An 11,568-nucleotide genomic window follows, 5' to 3' on the forward strand; every position below is an offset into this window, starting at 1 on the left:
ATGAATATATATTATTTATTTTGCAATAGCAACCGTTCCAGATAGAATATAAAGTAATGGAAAATTCAAATTTTAAGTCACAATAAGGAATTTAAAGTTATGATATAATAATTTATTGTATAATAATTATATGTTTTGCTTTCATGGAAATGAAACTCATGATAGTCTCAATGTTTGCTTGATATACTTTCTTGTTAACAATAGGATGATCTCTAGAAAATTTGAGTATTGTGGCATTGTAGACAATTTCAATAAATTGTGTTTTTGAGAACTTATGCTCTCCATCGATGATGGCTAGTGACAAAATTAACTTTTTCTGGAGAGCTACAAATGTTTTCAGCAGTGTGTCAAATTACTACTCTAAATAATTTACAGTATTTTGAAGTGAGTATGCAGATAAAAGCTACTACAATTTATTAAGCTAATTTCTACTAATGAAATTTCCATAACAGACTATAATATCTTTCACATGACGTATTAATATCCAATATTAATAATGATAATATAATGTAATGTTCTCTAATAACTCTAATTTGTCTATGTGAGATATATAGATTATGATGGCAAGTGATATTGATTATTACACAGAAATTTCTTGGGGCTCTACCTGGGAGGATTTTGCGACACCATTTAGTACAGGATATAAAAAGCAGATGAAAAGAGTTACAATGTCAAACTCAAATTTAGCCAGTCCCCTAATCTCAGTAGAGACATACTTTTAAGATACTTCCCAATCAGTCAGAAAGGTAGTTCTTTACTTAGAAGGACAGTCAACTTAGAAATTGGGTCAACAAGGCCTTTGGATTTTAAACATTTTTCTTTTGTAAACTGAATCAGATATATATAGTCACAGAAGAAAAAATAATTTGTCAGAAACATCTTGTAATTAACATAAAAAACTCCATGTTTGGAGCCTACCAAGTTATAAAGATTAATAAATTAAGAAATAATATTAAATATAATATTGAATATAATAATATTTAAGTGATAAAAATGTCTATGATATGAATGGCATCCCCTCAGAAGAGGCCCTTATGTAGGGCCTCATGCGAACAATCGCACACGGGGACCCTCTTCTCTGATCAGAGAGAACCTGAAAGCTGTAAAAATGAGGGTGGATGGTGGACACATCTCATTGGGGGGCATTCACGGCATTTGAGAATGTGTGTTGAGGCAGTCTTACCTGAATACCCAGGACCACCTAAAACTGTTGTCACCCATCACAGCCTGTCCTTGAAACTCCATTCTGAAGTTAGCGGGTAAAGGCGTTTCAGTGACTTGCCCTTGTCTGCTCGTGGGTTTACTCGTCTGTACAACAGGGAGCTGCCAAGATTGTTGTGAGGATTAGTGGACCCCGTGGGACAGGATCTGCTACCATCGGTGCACTGGGTACATAGGAGGCTGACAGGGAATAGAAGCTCTAGACCTCAGAGTCTAAGGTGAGATTTTGTGACAGTGTTGATATTTTTTCCTTACGTAAAAAGATTTGATACTTCAACTGCAAAAGATTCAAGGGACACCTGGGTAGTTCAGTCAGTTAAGCGTCCAGCTCTTGGTTTCAGCTTGGGTCAGGAGCTCACAGTTCGTGAATTTAAGCCCTGCATCAGGCTCTGTACTAATAGGAAAGACTACTGTCCTAACAGTATAGTACAAAGTACTGTACTAATAGTGCAAATATCAGAAAAAAATTTATATTTTACTTATTTTATCCTTAAATTTTAAAATTTAAATCCTTAAATCCAAGTTAGTTAATATATCATGTAATAGTGGTCTCAGGAGTAAAACTTAGTGATTGATCACTTACACGTAACACCTGGTGCTCATCCCAACAAGTGCCCTCCTTAATGCCCATCACCCGTTTAGCCCAACCTCTCCCCCACCTCCCCTCCAGCAACCCTCAGTTTGTTCTCTGTATCTAAGAGTCTCTTATGGTTTCCCTCTCTGTTTTTACCTTATTTTTCCTTCTCTTCCCCTATGTTCATCTGTTTTGTATCTTAAATTCCACATATGAGTGAAATCATATGAAATTTGTCTTTCTCTGATTTACTTCGCGTAGCATCATACATACATTCTAGTTCCATCCATGTTGCAAATGGCAAGATTTCATTCTTTTTGGTCGTCAAGTAATGTTCTTTTATATATATGTACACACACACATACGTATATATTAGTTTATATAGTTCAATATATAGTTCTATTAATGTATATTAGAATACATATTCATATATATTAGAATATATGTATGTACATATGTGTATATTATTGTATCCTTTCGATAAATTCCTAATAGTGAAATTGCTGGGTCATAGGGTAGCTCTCTTTTTAATTTTTTGAGGAACCTCCACTGTTTTCCACAGTGGCTGCACCAGTTTGCATTCCCACCAACAGTGCAAAAGTTTTTGCGTTTCTCCACATCTTCACCAACATCTGTTGTTTCCTGAGTTGTTCATTTTAGTCATTCTGACAGGTGTGAGGTTGTGGTTTTGATTTGTATTTCCCTGATGATGAGTGTTGTTGAGCGTCTTTTCATGTGTCTGTTAGCCATCTGGATGTCTTCTTTGGAGAACTGTCTGTTCATGTCTTTTATTCACTGGATTATTTTCTTCACTGGATTTATTCACTGGATTATTATTTTTTTTGCAGTTATGATAACTTCTTATTAGATTTTATATACTAACCCTTTATCTGATATGTCATTTGCAAATATCTTCTCCCATTCTGTTTATTGCCTTTTAGTTTTGTTGATTGTTTCCTTTCCTCTGCAGAAGCTTTTTATCTTGATGAGGTCCCAATAATTCATGTTTGCTTTTGTTTCCTTTGCCTCGAGAGACATGTCTAGTAGGAAGTTACTGTGGTGGAGGTCAAAGAGGTTGTTGCCCGTTTTCTCCTCTAGGATTTTGACGGTTTCCTGTCTTACATTTAGGTCTTTCATCCATTTTGAGTTTATTTTTGTGGATGGTGTAAGAAAGTGGTCCAGGTTCATTCTTCTGCATGTCTCTGTCTAGTTTTCCCAACATAATTTGCTGAAGAGACTGTCTTTTTTCCATTGGATATTCTTTTGTACTTTGTCAAAGATTAGTTGGCCCTACATTTGTGGATCCATTCCTGGGTTTTCTTTTCTGTTCCAATGACCTATGTGTCTGTTTTTGTGCCAATACCATACTGTCTTGATGACTACAGCTTTGTAATATAGCTTGAAGTCCAGAATCATGAGGCCTCCAGTTTTGGTTTTCTTTTTCAACATTACTTTGACTGTTTGGGGTCTTTTCTGATTCCATACATATTTTAGAATTATTTGTTCTAGCACCGTGAAGAATGCTCGTGTTATTTTGATAGGGATTGTATAGAATATGTAGATTGCTTTCAGTAGTATAGACATTTTAACAATATTTGTTCTTCCAACCCATGAGCATGGAATGTCTTTCCATTTCTTTGTGTCTTCTTCAATTTCTTTTTTAAGTTTTTTTTAACTTGTTTTATTTTTTATTTTTTAAAATTTACATCCAAATTAGTTAGCATATAGTACAACAATGATTTCAGGAGTAGATTCCTTAGTGCCCCTTACCCATTTGGCCCATCCCCCCTCCCACAACCCCTCCAGTAATCTTCAGTTTGTTCTCCATATTTAAGAGTCTCTTATGTTTTGTCCCCCTCCCTGTTTTTATATTATTTTTGTTTCCCTTCCCTTATGTTAATCTGTTTTGTCTCTTAAAGTCTTCATATGAGTGAAGTCATATGATTTTTGTCTTTCTCTGACTGACTAATTTCACTTAGCATAATACCCTCCAGTTCTATCCATGTAGTTGCAAATGGCAAGATTTCATTCTTTTTGATTGCATTGTATATATATATACCACATCTTCTTTATCCATTTATCCATTGATGGACATTTGGGCTCTTTCCATACTTTGGCTATTGTTGGTAGTGCTGCTATAAACATGGGGGTGCATGTGTCCCTTTGAAACAGCACACCTGTATCCTGTAGATAAATGCCTAGTAGTGCAATTGCTGGGTCATAGGGCAGTTCTATTTTTAAGTTTTTTGAGGAACCCCCGTACTGTTTTCCAGAGTGGCTGCACCAGCTTGCGTTCCCACCATCAGTGCAAAAGAGATCCTCTTTCTCGGCATCCTCGCCAACATCTGTTGTTGCCTGAGTTGTTAATGTTAGGCATTCTGACAGGTGTCAGGTGGTATCTCATTGTTGATTAGATTTGTATTTCCCTGATGATGAGTGATGTTCAGTATTTTTTCATGTGTCAGTTGGCCATCTGGATGTCTTCTTTGGAAAGTGTCTATTCATATCTTTTGCCCATTTTTGCACTGGATTATTTGGTTTTTTGTCTTTTGTAAGTTTTATATAGTTTTTAGTGTACAGATCTTTTACCTCTTTGGTTAGGTTTATTCCTAGGTGTTTTATGGGTTTTGGTGCAATTATAAATGGAATTGATACCTTGATTTCTTTTTCTGGTGCTTCATTATTGATGTATAGAAGTGCAACCGATTTGCAGCCTGTGACTTTACTGAATTCATGTATCAGTTCTAGCAGTTTTTTGATGGAGAAAAACTTTATATTTTGAAACAGAGGGCATTGTGTTGCCTAATATGTATTGTATGTCAACTCTGTTGTTGAATTTGCCAAAGTTCTAAAAATTTGACAAGCTTCTAAGTAAATGCACATTTAGATGGCCTGTAAAATGTGAAGTCCTCATTATGTGTTATTTATTAATTTTTTGGGATAAATTTAAAAATGGAAAATGCAAAGAAATATGTAACTAACCCTTTGCCTCCATCTCCCAGAATTAACAGTTATAACTCTATTGGCATAGTTGATTTCTACTTATTTAGAAAGAATAAAACATTACATAGAATTGAACTCCCCACTCCCTCCTATCCTGTTCCTCCTTTCCCGTGTTCCTCCCACAAGAAACCATTATTCTGAATTTTGGGTATAGCCTTCCAGTCCATTCTTATATTTTTATAGTAATTACATGTGTCTTCATGAGTAATATAGGTGATTGCTCTTGTTTGTTTAAAAATTTTTCATAAATGGTATCATAATTTATATTTTGTTCTTCAGCTTGCTCTTTTTACTCATAATTGTATGCTTTTTAGCATATTAAAAATAGGTCTTTAATTGAGTTGTGAAAATAGGCTTGAAATATCCTCCAGTTCTTGCCTTTTGTTTTTGCCTTTTTGGTTTCCTTTAATTTTTTTTTAATTTTGAAGTTATCACTAACTTATAGTGAAATTGGAACTATTGTCTGATATATGTTTCATTTTTTCTTGAACCCTTCAGAGGGAGTTGCTGACATGGTGTCCCGCCACTCCTGAATGCTGTGATATGTATTTTACAAGGACATTCTTCATTATGAGCACAATACAGCCATTAAAATCTAGAAATTAACACTGATACATTACTACTGTTTAATCTTCAGACCCCACTCATGTTTCACTGATTCTCCCAATATTGTCCTTCATAGCAAAAGGATCCAGTCCAAAGTCTTGCACTGCATGTAGTTGTCGTGATGTGTATCTTTAATCAGAGTCTCATGGACTCAGAGTTTCCTATTTTATTTGGTGGGTCACAATGGATTATTTCCTGTTGCTAACATGATCCATCGTTGCAAAAATTTTCCTAGTTGGGTCAGTGGGAGTTTCTTTAGCTTGCTTCTGTGTACTTTTGGCATGTCTCCTTTATTATCGGAGTACTTCTTCATTTTTTTTTTTAATTTTTAATGTTTATTTATTTTTGAGAGACAGAGAGAGACAGAACACAAGCAGGGGAGGGGCAGAGAGAGAGGGAGACACAGAATCTGGAGCAGGCTCCAGGCTCTGAGCTGTCAGCACAGAGCTGACATGGGGCTTGAGCTCATGAACCTTGAGATCGAGACCTGAGCTAAAAGTCAGCAGCTCAACTGACTGAACCCCCCCAGGTGCCCCTGGTAAAATATTCTTACCTACAGTTATTACTATTGAGAATTGTGGAATTTTATGAAGGAAATTATTTTCCAGATTGGTATAGAGGAAAACTTAAACATGGGAAGGTTTAGAAAATTTTTAAAAACTCTGTACCTGGTCGGTGCCAGACTTCCTGATTCTGAAACACTGGTTTGGCCAAAATCAGTTTATTTCAATTTTTTTCCCCATAACAAATTATGGCTTTATGAGATAGGATGCCATATTGTCTAAATTTTATGAAAGTATAGAGAAAGTATAAATTTAATTAATACTAGAGCTAAAAGTTCCTATTTCCTGAGATGATATCACGGTTCTCAGGGTGCTGAGGCTCTTTTTTTATTTCATTTGGCCTTATGTCAGATAGACAGCGGACCATATTCTGTCAGGAGATATGCTTTCTCTGGTCACACATGTCAGTCAGTTCAACAGCTTCCCTGAAAACATCTGATTTTTTTTTTTTTTTTTTTTCGATCGTGAAGTTCATTGCTAAAGGACAGGATTAGAATCTCTGTACTGCCAATGGAAAAAAAAATCTGTGAGTCACAATATTTCAAAATCTTCAAATGGTAACTTCTCCTAGAGAATCCACTTTTACCTATTGACTAACAGCTGCAGATTCAAGAATCTGGAACAAATTCAAGAGAACTGCACAAACACAAGCTAGTCAAATCTATTCTTAGCAATCTATTACCAGACTGAAATACTTCTGGGCTTTTTTAGCTTCAGAAGATCTTTTTTTTTTTTTTTAAGCCTGAGATCACAAGGCTATCACTCATAGCTGAGATCCACAGTAGTGTGAAAAAGTAACCAAATGACACTTAGGGTATAATAAATTTGGGAAATTTTCCTAAGGCAAGAGAGGGGGACTGTGCTGGTGTGCTGGTGACTTAGGGAGTCTGTGATTCATAATGGGCCTCTGATAGCTCAAAGTCTTGCGCCAGATGTCAACACCTCTACTCTGCCTTCTCTAAGGTTCTTTTAGTGCTGATTTTAACCTGATTTCATCTGTGTAGAATGAAACCTACAGCTCACTAAGGATGGCCATTAGCTTTGGCTAAGGAACCTGGTTGCCATTTTAAGATAACTTATTAATAGCGGTAAAAGTGGGGTTGGCCTACCTGTGAGAAGTTTGGTGTGCTAAAGGGATAGACCTAGATCACTATCAAGGTAGCTTGAGAAGGAATGGGTATTAGGGAAAGAGATATTTTTAGGATGGGTCATGCTTGCAGGCTGCGAAGAGTCGGTGATAGAGACAGAAAGGAAAAAATGAGTCGGGAAGAGAACTTGAGGAATAAAGTAATGGGCATGATTTGGACCAAGAAGAAGACAGAGGACCAACAGTCTCTTTGAACATGTGAAGGTTTGGCCACTTTGTAGAGATGATATAGAGCTTTCCTCCCTCTGACAGAGACTATCAGTGGGGAACGAATGCCCTTTCTCTGAAACAAGGTACTTCAGGTAGATAAGTGCCCCATTTGTGAAGCTTCTTGAGGATGAGTAGCATTTATCAGTTTGGGTAAATTTAGAGGTAGCGGTCTCTGTAGGCTTTTCTAGACCGAGGAGTCTAATTCAGCTCCAAGTATGTGACCCCCTTCTTCTGATGCTAAACTGCTTTCTGATTTTTGGACACTAAAGGAGCTGCACTGACAAAGGCCACTTTGTCACACTTTAATAATAGTAGCATGTTTCCTTTGCTATATGAAGATACCATTAATGCATACTTCCAACAGAGTGAATGAGTTTGCAATAAGAAATCCATATTCCTTGCTTGACTTCAGCTGTGAGCTATGACATGAGTCAGAGGTAGTGTCCATGACCATTGGAACAGAATGAAACTTCTAAATTGAACCAAGAACCTAGCCACATTGGTGACATGCCCTCACTGAATGAAATGAATCCAGATCCTTATTTAGAGCTCTTGCCATGACAATCTCCTTACTGTCTCATTACTTAATATTTTTATTATTCCACACTACTTTTCCTAGCACTTATGGAAGAGATGTCTCTTATTATAAAGAGAATAAACATGGACTGCAAGTTAAGACTGATGTAAATAAAACTATAGAGAGGAAGAATTATAATAGTATTTAGAATTTATAGGTTTAAAGATTTTCAAAACATATTACTTATTGCTAGGGAATATTAGCGAGTTTAAATGTTTTTTTTTCTTTAATTGTTTGGCCTTGTACAAAAGTTAAGCTCTCTGATACTTTTCCTCATCTGTAAAACATCTATTTGGCAAAGTCATAAGGATTAGAAATAATGTGTAAATGTGACCGGTATTATGTCAAAAATTTTATAAGCATTCAATTAAGAGTCTATACACTCAAATAAAATACATGTAGTCAATAAAGGGACCTTAGTCCTCTTTATAGCTACAAGATTATAACCTATAGGTTTTGTTCTTGTTGCCATTCTTTGCCTTTGTTTGAGCAACTGGAATTTTTACTTGGATTCACTGAAATTCTGTTAGTCCTCTAAATCCTTAAAGTATATAAGAACTTCTTTGAACTTACCATTGGGGATAACAGAATATTGCCAGTGAGTCTTTGGGGGAGTCAGGTTGCATGAAATCAGACTTTTAAAATTATCCTCCTCAATGAAGAAAACTTCCAGTGAACTTCATGAATCTGATCCGTTCTCAGTGTGAAATGTCGACTCTCCTGGGATTGCCAGGAATAGGCATCTAGTTCTGTGAATCTTCTAGCTTGATACCTTTGTGCTCATTTGATTGGCCCTCGATTTTGGACACCAAGAACAATTAGAAGGCGTAGAAACACCATTTTGAATCTGGTATTGAATGGTGAAAAGTATACATAATAGGAGTTTACACATTAAGGAGTTTACACATTTAGGAGTTTACACATTACTTAGTAGGAAACATGTCAGATATTTTTATATGAATTATCTTAATTTAGTCCTTACAACAACCTTGTAAAGTAGAGATTATCATCCTAATATTATGGTTGATGAAACTGAGGTCTGGGGAGATTTCATGATTCCTCCATAGCTTATAGCCAGAAGATAGTGGAGCTAGTTTTTGGTTCAGGTTTGCCAATGTCCAGAGCTCATTTCTGTAACCACCGTTTTGTAACCAACAACTTGGAGTAAGTTGTGTTGAAATGGAATCTAGGAGACAATTTTTATAAAGCTCACTGAGGGCTTTGTTGTCCCATGGAAGCTTTATAATTACTCTAAACTAAAAGCTATTAAATCTCTTGTGCAGAAATAATGTGAAGCAGCAGAGACGGGACTCAAGAGCATGGATTCTAAAACCAAACTACCCAGGTTCAAATTCTGTTTCTGTCATTTACTACAGGAGAAACCTTAGCTAACTTCTTTGTATTTCAGTTTCCTTGTCGGTAAAATGGGAAGAAAAGTAATGCCTGCCTCACAGCACTGCTGTGAAGATTGAATGAGTTCATACATGTCAAGCACTTAGAACAGTTCTTGATACATAGCAAGAGCCATGTTAAGTGTTAGCTATTGCTATTATTTTAGCATTGATCAAACATTTTCCAGAAAATGTGAATTTGTGAATCACCTAAATAAGAAGGAACATTTCTACTAATGTTGTTTCTTTTGGTCCTAACCATTTCTCATCTTATGAATCTGTCTGTTTAACAGATTAGTGACAAATACATGTTTATATTAAGTGTTATTTTAAAACTAATAGCTTTTTTGAGATATAATTTACATATCAATAATTCACTCCTTTAAAGTATAATTCAAAATGCCAACAAACTGGGCAATCTGGAAAGAACTGACAAATTCTTAAAAAGAACTACCAAAATCGAAACAGAAAGAAATAGAAAATTTGAACAGACCTATAACCAGCAAAGAAATTGAATCAGTAATAAAAAATCTCCCAACAAACAAGAGTACTGTGCCAGATGGCTTCCCAGGGGAATTCTACCAGACATTTAAAGAAGAGTTAATACCTGTTCTTCTCAAATTGTTCCAAAAAGTAGAAATGGAAAGAAAGCTTCTAGACTCATTCTATGAAGCCACGATAACTTTGATTCCCAAACCAAACAAAGACCCCACCAAACAGGAGAATTACAGGCCAACCTCCTTGATGAACCTGGATGCAAACATTCTCAACAAGATACTAGCAAATTGAATTCAACAGTACATTAAAAGAATTATTCATCACAATCAAGTGGGATTTATTCCTGGGCTGCAGGGCTGATTAAATTTTCACAAATCAATGTGATCTACCATGTTAATAAAAACAAAAGAATAAGAACCATATGATCCTGTCAATAGATGCAGAAAAAGCATTTGACAAAATACAACATCTATTCTTGATAAAAACCCTCAACAAAGCAAAGGTAACGTAGCTCAACATAATAAAGGCCGTATATGAAAGACTCACAGCTAATATCCTCAGTGGGGAAAAACCGAGACCCTCTCCCCTAAAGTCAGGAACAAGACAAGGAGGTCCACTCTTACCATTACTACTTAACATAGTACTGGAAGCCTTAGCCTCAGCAATCAGACAACAAAAAGAAATAAAAGGCATAAAGATTGGTAAGGAAGAGGTCAAACTTTCACTCTTTGCAGTTGACATGATACTCTATGTAGAAAACCTGAAAGACTCCACCAAAAAAACTGCTAGAACTAATGCATGAATTCAGCAAAGTCTCCGGATATAAAATCAATGTACAGAAATCTGTTGCATTTCTATACACCAGTAATGAAGGAGCAGAAAAAGACATCAAGAAATTTATCCTGTTCACAATTGCACTAGAAACAATAAGACACCTAGGAATAAACCTAACTAAAGAGGTAAAAGGTCTGTACTCTGAAAACTATAAACACTGATGAAAGACATTGAAGAGGGCACAAAGAAATGGAAAAGCATTCCATGCTTATGGATTGGAAGAATAAACATTGTTAAAATGTCTACACTACCCAAAATAATCTACACATTTAATGGAATCCCTATCAAAATCGCACCAGCATTTTTCACAGAAGTGGAACAAACAATCCTAAAATGTGTATGGAGCCACAAAAGACCCTCAATAGCCAAAGCAATCCTGAAAAAGGAAAACAAAACTGGATGCATCACAATTCCAGATTTCAAGCTATATTACAAAACTATAGTCATCAGGACAGTACAGTACTGGCAGAAAAATAGACACATAGATCAATGGAACAGAATAGAAAACCCCAAAATGGACCAACAACTATATGGTCAACTAATCTTTGACAAAGCAGGAAAGAATATCCAATGGAAAAAAGACAGTGTCTTCAACAAAAGGTGTTGGGAAAACTGGGATGGAGACATGTGGAAGAATGAAACTGGACCACTTTCTCACACCATACACACAAATAAATTCAAAATGGATGAAATGCCTAAATGTGAGACAGGAAACCATCAAATCCTAGAGGAGAACACTGGCAGCAACCTCTTTGACCTTGGCCGGAGCAACTTCTTACTAGGCACATTGCTGAAGGCAAGGGAAACAAAAGCAAATATGAACTATTGGGACCTCATCAAGATAAAAAACTTCTGCACAGGAAAGGAAACAATCAATAAAAATAAAAGGCAGCCTACAGAATGGGAGAAGATATTTGTAAATGATATATCAGGTAAAGGGTTAG

Source organism: Panthera leo, chromosome B1, assembly GCF_018350215.1.
Source record: "Panthera leo isolate Ple1 chromosome B1, P.leo_Ple1_pat1.1, whole genome shotgun sequence".
Taxonomy (NCBI): Eukaryota; Metazoa; Chordata; class Mammalia; order Carnivora; family Felidae; genus Panthera; species Panthera leo.